The sequence below is a fragment of the Microtus ochrogaster genome, chromosome 1, assembly GCF_000317375.1.
Source record: "Microtus ochrogaster isolate Prairie Vole_2 chromosome 1, MicOch1.0, whole genome shotgun sequence".
Lineage (NCBI taxonomy): Eukaryota > Metazoa > Chordata > Mammalia > Rodentia > Cricetidae > Microtus > Microtus ochrogaster.
The window spans coordinates 38,447,554-38,454,995 of record NC_022009.1 but is presented as its reverse complement, the minus strand read 5'-3'; positions in this window follow the sequence as shown (position 1 = coordinate 38,454,995).

The following is a 7,442-nucleotide window of genomic DNA, read 5'->3' as shown; positions in this document are numbered from 1 at the left end:
CACACACGCACGCACACACGCACACCAGTGTCGTCAGAATCCCCGCACATCCATCTTTGGGCTCTCCTTTCCTTCACACTGGTTCTCTATTCTGACTTTCCGGTTTGTCTCCAGACCCAGCTTGTTCTTTTCTTCTTCTTCTTCTTTTTAAAGATTTATTTATGTTTATATTATGTGTATGGTTGTTTTGCCTGCATGAATATCTGTGTTCCATATACCTGCGGTACCTATGGAGGCCACAGAAGGATGCTGGGTTTCCTGAACCTGGAGTTAGAGATGGTTGTGAACTGCCGTGTGGGTGCAGGGAGTAGAACCTGGGTTCTCTAAAGAGCAGCCAGTGCTCTTAATTGCTGAGTCCTTTCACCAGTCCCCTTTTTTTTGTTTGTTTGTTTGTTTTTTGTTTTTCGAGACAGGGTTTCTCTGTGGCTTTGGTGCCTGTCCTGGAACTAGCTCTTGTAGACCAGGCTGGCCCCAAACTCACAGAGATCCGCCTGCCTCTGCCTCCCGAGTGCTGGGATTAAAGGCGTGCACCACCACCGCCCGGCTTATATTGTTTTTATTAATATTTTTAAAGACATTTCTATGTAGTCCCAAATTGTCTCAAACTAACAGTGATGCTCCTGCCTCAGCATCCCAAGCGTAAGGATTGCAAGTGTGATCCACCATGCTAGGATTCTGCTTTGTCCTTAAATTCAGTTTCAACCCAGAATAGGGAGCTTTTCCTTATGGACTCTGATTGGCCTTTGGAGAGTAGTGTGTTTGCCAGTCGCTGGGAAGTGGGCACCTGGGCAGCGGACGCTTGTTCTCCAGGTCTTCCCCTTTTGAATTTCCAGATACACAGAGGTGGTATGGGGCAAAGAACAACATCGATACCGAGAGCTAAGCTCTGTTCCTCAAAACAGATCCATGGGGCTGGGTGGTTATGGGAGAAGGGCAGGGAGGGGATGGGAGAAAACTGTGGGGGGAGGAGAGGGGTGGGATGGGCAGGCAGCTCTCAGCTGAGTGGGAAGCTGTTGTTTTGGTTACTTTTCTCACTAGTGCGCCCCATGCCTGGTGAGAAGCAGTTTGTGGAAGAGGGCTTATTCTGGCTCACAGTGTCAGGATAAAGTCTGTCATGGCAGGGAAACTAGCCATTAGTCAGGAAGCAGAGGAGATGAGCGATGCTTGCTCAGCTCACCCCCCCCCCCAGCTGAGCCCCCAGCATACAGGATGGTGTTGCCTACATTCAGGGCACGCCTTCCCTGTTCCGCCAAACCTTTCTGGAAACACCACCATCATAGGTGTGTTTCCATGGTGATTTTAAATCTCATCAAGCAGACACTGAAGAGTAACCATCATCAAAACTGAAGCTAGAGCTGGCTGGGGAAACTCTGGGCCAGGCGCTGGCATCCAGGTGGGTCCACCTTTCTTACTCTGCAGCCCTGGCAGGCAAAGCCTCATGGGTCGCCAGGTTCTCGCCTGGAGAAGCACCTCCATCGCCCAGCAGCCAGGGGCCACACAGAGGCATGATCTGTGGGGTCCTCATTCACCACAGGCTGTCATCCATATGGCACTGAGCCTTTCCCCTGGGGAGATACACAGGGATGCTGGCAAGACCACCCTGGAGGAAATCACCACCTCTTAGAGAGTCGGGATTTTCCCAGAAGTCTCAGGCCAACAGCTCCCCCGTGGGCCATCTGCCAGCCCACGGTTCTGTCTCCCAGTCTTTCTGATCTCCAGGCCCTTGTCTTTCTTCTCGTTTCCCCTTATTATCCCTACACCACCACACCGTGCATCTGTCCGTGAGTCCCCAGCTGATGGAGCTAGTCTCATTTTCTTATGACACAGGGAGCAGTGTTCTGGGATGTTAGCTCTACCTGTCAGCTGGCTGTGAATCCCCTGAGAACAAACATTCCTGAGGGATTGTCTACACTGGTTTGATGTGTAGGCACGACTGAGAGATTTTCTCCTAAGTGGTGTGGAGGGACCCATCCACCCGTGGGTGGCACCATTCTCTAGGCCAGGTGCAGCAGTCCAGGCCGGTCCGGAATTGTAAGAGTGAAGAAACTGAACTGAGCGAGCAAGCAAGCGCACATTTACTCCTCTCCGCTCTTGCCTATGGATGAGTTCCTGCCTTGACGTCCCCACAGTGATGGACTATAACCGGAAATTGTCAACTGAAATAAGCCCCTCCCTCCCTTCAGTTGCTTTTCTGCCGGGGTATTTTCTCACAGCCAAATGAGCTAGGACACGCTTTAAAGGCCAGGACCCTCTGAACACCAGATGTCGGTCCTGACTGGGACTCGGTCTGAAAAGTACAACCAGCAAAAGACACTTGGGGGCCTTTTGACAGCTGTGACCGGGAGACTGGGCCGCACAAAGGAGCCACTGTGGCTGTTGAAGGTGGAGGAGGACACGCCCCTTCCGTGAGCGTGCGTCGTTGTTTAGCGTGAAATTCTGTAACGTCTGTGCTTTACTTTCTACTGCTGTTTGTTTTTTAGACAGGCTTTCACTACGGAGTCCTGGCTAGCTTGGAACTTGCTATGTAGACCAAGCCTCCACCGAGATCCTCCTGCCTCTGCTTCCCAAGTACAGGCATTAAAGATGCCTACCATGTCTGTTTACATCTTTCTTACTTACCTTATTTGTTTGTTTGTTTATTTATTTATTATCATCAATGTTGTTGATTTGAGTTTTTTTTTGTTGTTGTTGTTTGGTTTGGTTTGGTTTTATTGAGACAGGGTTTCTCTGATGCTCTGCTTGTTCTGGAACTCACTCTGTAGACCATGCTGGCCTCAAACTCACAGAGATCCCCCTGCCTCTGCCTCCTGAGTGCTGGGATTAAAGGCGTGCGCCACCACTGCCCAGCAGTTCTGCCTTTTGAACTCAGGTTGTCCGGCTTGGTAACAAGTGCCTTCCCCTGCTGAGCTGTCTCACTGGCCCTGATCTTGGCACTTTTTTCCTGACTTTTCCTCATCACTGCACAGCGGCTACCATATCAGAGACCTGGCTACCACATTACTATATATAACATCTTCCTGTCCCCTAGTTGTACCTGACTGGGTCTCTGACCCAAGCTGGGCCAATGGGCTTCCTCTAGGGCATTTGAAATTGGGACAGAGAGAGACTCAGCTTCAGTCTGGTTTATTTCTTGTCAGGAGACGTGAAAACCTAGCAAATGTGAGGAAGAGGGAGTCTCTGCTTAGCGGGCCGGGCACTGATGTCCGTCTACCACACGGGAGATAGAGTGAACCCAGAAAGATGCAAATAGAGGAGAGACTGAGGTAACTTAAGCTGCAGAAGTGGTTCAGTCCCTGCCTCCAGGTAGGCCAAGACTCCAGACATCGCCAGTCTCAGTCCCCAAAAGACATCCCTATGTTTTTATAATAAATGGAGTGTCAGCACTGCTGCGTGGGGGCAGGCTCAGGCTGGCTGAAAAGCCAATAGTGCATTGTTACATGACGTTAGTGGGTGGCAGTCTACAGGGCACATTAGTTCTGCAGAAACCGGCCAATGCTACCAGGCAGGAGCCCCTCCCTAAGAGCAGCATGTGCATTTCCCAGCAGTCCCAGCCCCCAGCTCAAGGCAGTTCCTGGCGAGTCCCCAGTACAACGCAGACCTTCTAAGTGAATTGGCTGCTGAGCAAACTACTATGTGCTTTGAGCACTGATGAGCTGAAGAAATGCGTGTTGCTGGCAGGAAGCCAGTTTGATCCATAACCCCAGTGCCAGGAGGATGTCCTGAACCGCCCAGAGTCCTGAGGCTTCTGTGACTTAGCCATGGATGGGCATGGGCTCCCCCAGGCCTTAAATGCCAATGGTTCCTGGGGCTAAGTCCATGACCCTCTGCATGGTAAGCGGCCCCTATCCTCCTGCTTTGTTGCTCTTCCACTCCCACAGCTGGCCTCCTCTGCTGCCCCACCATCCACCCAGTATTTGTGGCATCCGTTGGAGGATGTGAAAATGATGGCAGAACCTGGAGCCCAGACCAAAAGTTTCATTTTAGAAGATTCTCTGAGACTTCCCTGATACCCAGCTCCCGCCATGACCCTGGAGGCAGAGGCAGGTGGATCTCTGTGAGTTCAAGGCCAGCCTGGTCTACAAGAGCTAGTTCCATTAATCCCAGCACTTGGGAGGCAGAGGCAGGCGGATCTCTGTGGGTTCGAGACCAGCCTGGTCTACAGAGCTAGTTCCAGGACAGGCACCAAAGCTACTGAGAAACCCTGTCTCAAAAAACAAAACAAAACAAACAAACAAACAACAACAAAAAAAAAAGAACTAGAGCTTTGGTGTCACCACGTCTCTTTGAATCTCCACTATGCCAGGAGACCCTTGGAGGTTGCCCAGACTGTCACATGTATGAGCATTGGGGATGGCTGAGGGATGATGTGTTGTGTCCCTAACCATAAGTACTTATCCTGAGATCGGGGGGAGCTGCTGTTTAAGCATAAAGGGGTGTCACCCAGAATGCCACTGATATCATTAAAGGAAGCCGCTACCCACAGACAGGCCTGGCTCCAGCTAAAAGAGGACACCAGGGGGAGTGATGTCCATGAACTCCCAGCACGAGGTCCACAGGGTGGAGAAACTGCAGGCCGAGGGCGATGCCAAGCACTTGACTGTGAGGTTCCAGAAATCTTGGCTCCCATTCTAGCTGTCACACGGTTTGAGAGAAAGAACAAGTCATGCCACTCTGATAGCTGATTCCCTCACTTGTCCAAGCTGCTTTATCGACCTGCTAACAAAACTACAAGAGACGGCTCAGGGGGTCACTTCCCTGATGCCAAGCCTGACCGCTGGAGTTTAGTCTCTGGGACACCAGCTGGCAGGAAAGAACTCACTTGAGTTGCCCCCTGACCCCCACGTGCATGCTGGAGCATGAATGTGCCTGCCCCGGTATGAATGAATATTTTAAAATTTTATTTTTATTTTTTTATTTTTTGGTTTTTCGAGACAGGGTTTCTCTGTGGCTTTGGAGCCTGTCCTGGAACTAGCTCTGTAGACCAGGCTGGTCTCGAACTCACAGAGATCCGCCTGCCTCTGCCTCCCGAGTGCTGGGATTAAAGACGTGCGCCACCATCGCCCGGCTATTTTAAAATTTTAAATAGGGGACTGGAAAGGTGGCTCATCAGTTCAGAGCGCTTGCTCTTGTAGAAGACCCAGGGTGGGTTCCCAGTACCCACATGGTGGCTCACAACCATCCCTAACTCCAGAGATGCGATCTTCGTGGGCAGCAGGCACACATATACTCAGGCAAACAGTCATACACACAAAAACAAAAACCACATAAATCTAAAAATAATAATTAAAATGACTGGGGAGGGACTGCTGACTCAAACTTTAATTCCAGCACTCTGGGAGGTAGAGGTAAAGGCAGATTCAACTCTTTGAGAGTTCAAGGCCAACCAAGTTTGTATAGTAAGGCATATATATATGCCTAAAAAAGAGAAATGTCAATCCGGAGTGCCTGGTATAACTGGCAGAGAGGATGAGAGTAAAGTTAGTGTCTCGTTTGCTGGTCATTGTAACAGAATCAAGTCTCCTGAAGGAAAGAAGAGGGACGAATCTGTCCCACGAGCCGAAGTGCTCACTGTCTCTCAGATCCCGCTACCCCTTTCTTACACGGTAAAACTATTTTTAGCCAGCTTCAGAATTACTACATGCTTCCCCAGCCTCCCTTACAGATTGACACGTTCTGCAACTGAGTTCTAGACATCGGGGGTGTGAACAGGAGTGATATATATATATGCATTCTAGGTCATATCCTTAAAGCGAAGGCACATATTGTCATCTTACTTTTTACATTTTTTTCTATTTTTCTGGCTGGAACAGGAATGTGCTGACAGGAGTTGGTTTATGAAGTGAAAGATGGATGAGTGTTTGGGATGCTGACAAAAAGAGAGAAGAAGGCAGGGTGGTGATGGTGCTTGCTTTTAATCCCAGCATTCAGGAGACAGAGGCAGGCGGATCTCTGTGAGTTCGAGACCAGTCTGGTCTACAGAGCTAGTTCCAGGACAGGCTCCAAAGCCGTAGAGAAACCCTGTCTCGAAACCCCCCCCCAAAAAAACAAACAAAAACAAAAACAAACAAACAAACAAACAAGGCAGAAAGGGAAAGTCCTCAGGGATGGACTGGAGTGACTGGGAGCAGAGCCATCTAATCCCAACAGCTTAGACCTTCACGTGCAAGCAAAATTAAATTTCCATTTATTTGCAAATCAGAGAAATTGGATTTCCATTTATTTACAAATCATCCATCTTTAGGTTTCCCTCTAATGTCCAAACCCAGCCTCTACCATTGCAGGCCTCAGGGAACTCCCAGTGTCTGAAAATGGGGCAAGTCTCAGACAGCAGGAGGAGCCTCGTCAGGAAGGCTGGGGAGCTTGTGGGCACAGCTCCCCTCAGTCTGCCCTTGACAACTGGGAGTTGATTCAGCTGGCCTCAGTATCTGACATCTACACAGCATTCTTGTGCTTTGAGTACTTTCTTTTCCATGCAGAGTTTTGGGCTCAACTTGTAATTTTCCAGCCCTGGCCTTGGAATTGACATTCCAACCACGGATTTTCATTTTATCAGTGTAGAGCAGTAAATAAAAATCTGGGCACCAGGTATGCAGTTTGCTAAGGGCGGCTGTTTCTCCTAGGTCTCCATCAGAGAGAGCTGGGTTGTGTGTGTGTGTGTGTGTGTGTGTGTGTGTGTGTGTGTGTGTGTGTGTGTGTTTACACGTCCATCTTTATCTATTTCTAGATCTGTCCCTTCAAACTTATTCACACCAGCATCTCAGTTGATCCAGCCCTGGGGGTTGCCCTGGTCCTGTTTCTCCTGGAAGTTGATTCCCATTGCCTCCAGCTGTCTCACTCACCCAGCCCCTCCCCCCACTATGAGCCAATCCTCAGCTCGCAGCGTGGACCCTACAGGTACCCCAGCTAGTCCTCAGCTCCCACCCAGTGTGTGTGTGGGGGGGGAAGGGCCCAGAGGTGCAGTGTAGAGTGGTTTCCACGCACCAACAAGTTTCCTCCCACACTCTGGGCCCCTGAACCGGCTCCTGGAGGAACCATTTGCCGCGTGCCCCTAAGCCTCTGAGCAGCTGGCATTGGGTTTTGTCTCCTCTCACAGAGAACCCCCAAAGAAAGAAAGAACCTTAACAGTAGGGTACAAACTGTAGTGCCGGACTCGGGAGCAGTACTAACTCCACTGCAAGGGTCCTGTGGGGCTGGCGGTTCTTGGTGACTCCTGAAGAGAGGCTAGCCAACTGACCCTCCTGACCCCATCCTCAAGGACAATTGCCTTGAGCCTGCTGACTCCTGGAGCCAGGTCTGTGAGAGGCAGGAAGTCCGCCCTCAGCACCCTCATGCGACACCTTCAGCACCCACGGAAATACATGAAAAGGGACATACACATAAAATACGGACGTACAGAAGACACAGTTCTATCCCCAATGGAAAAACAGTCCTCATGGATCTTT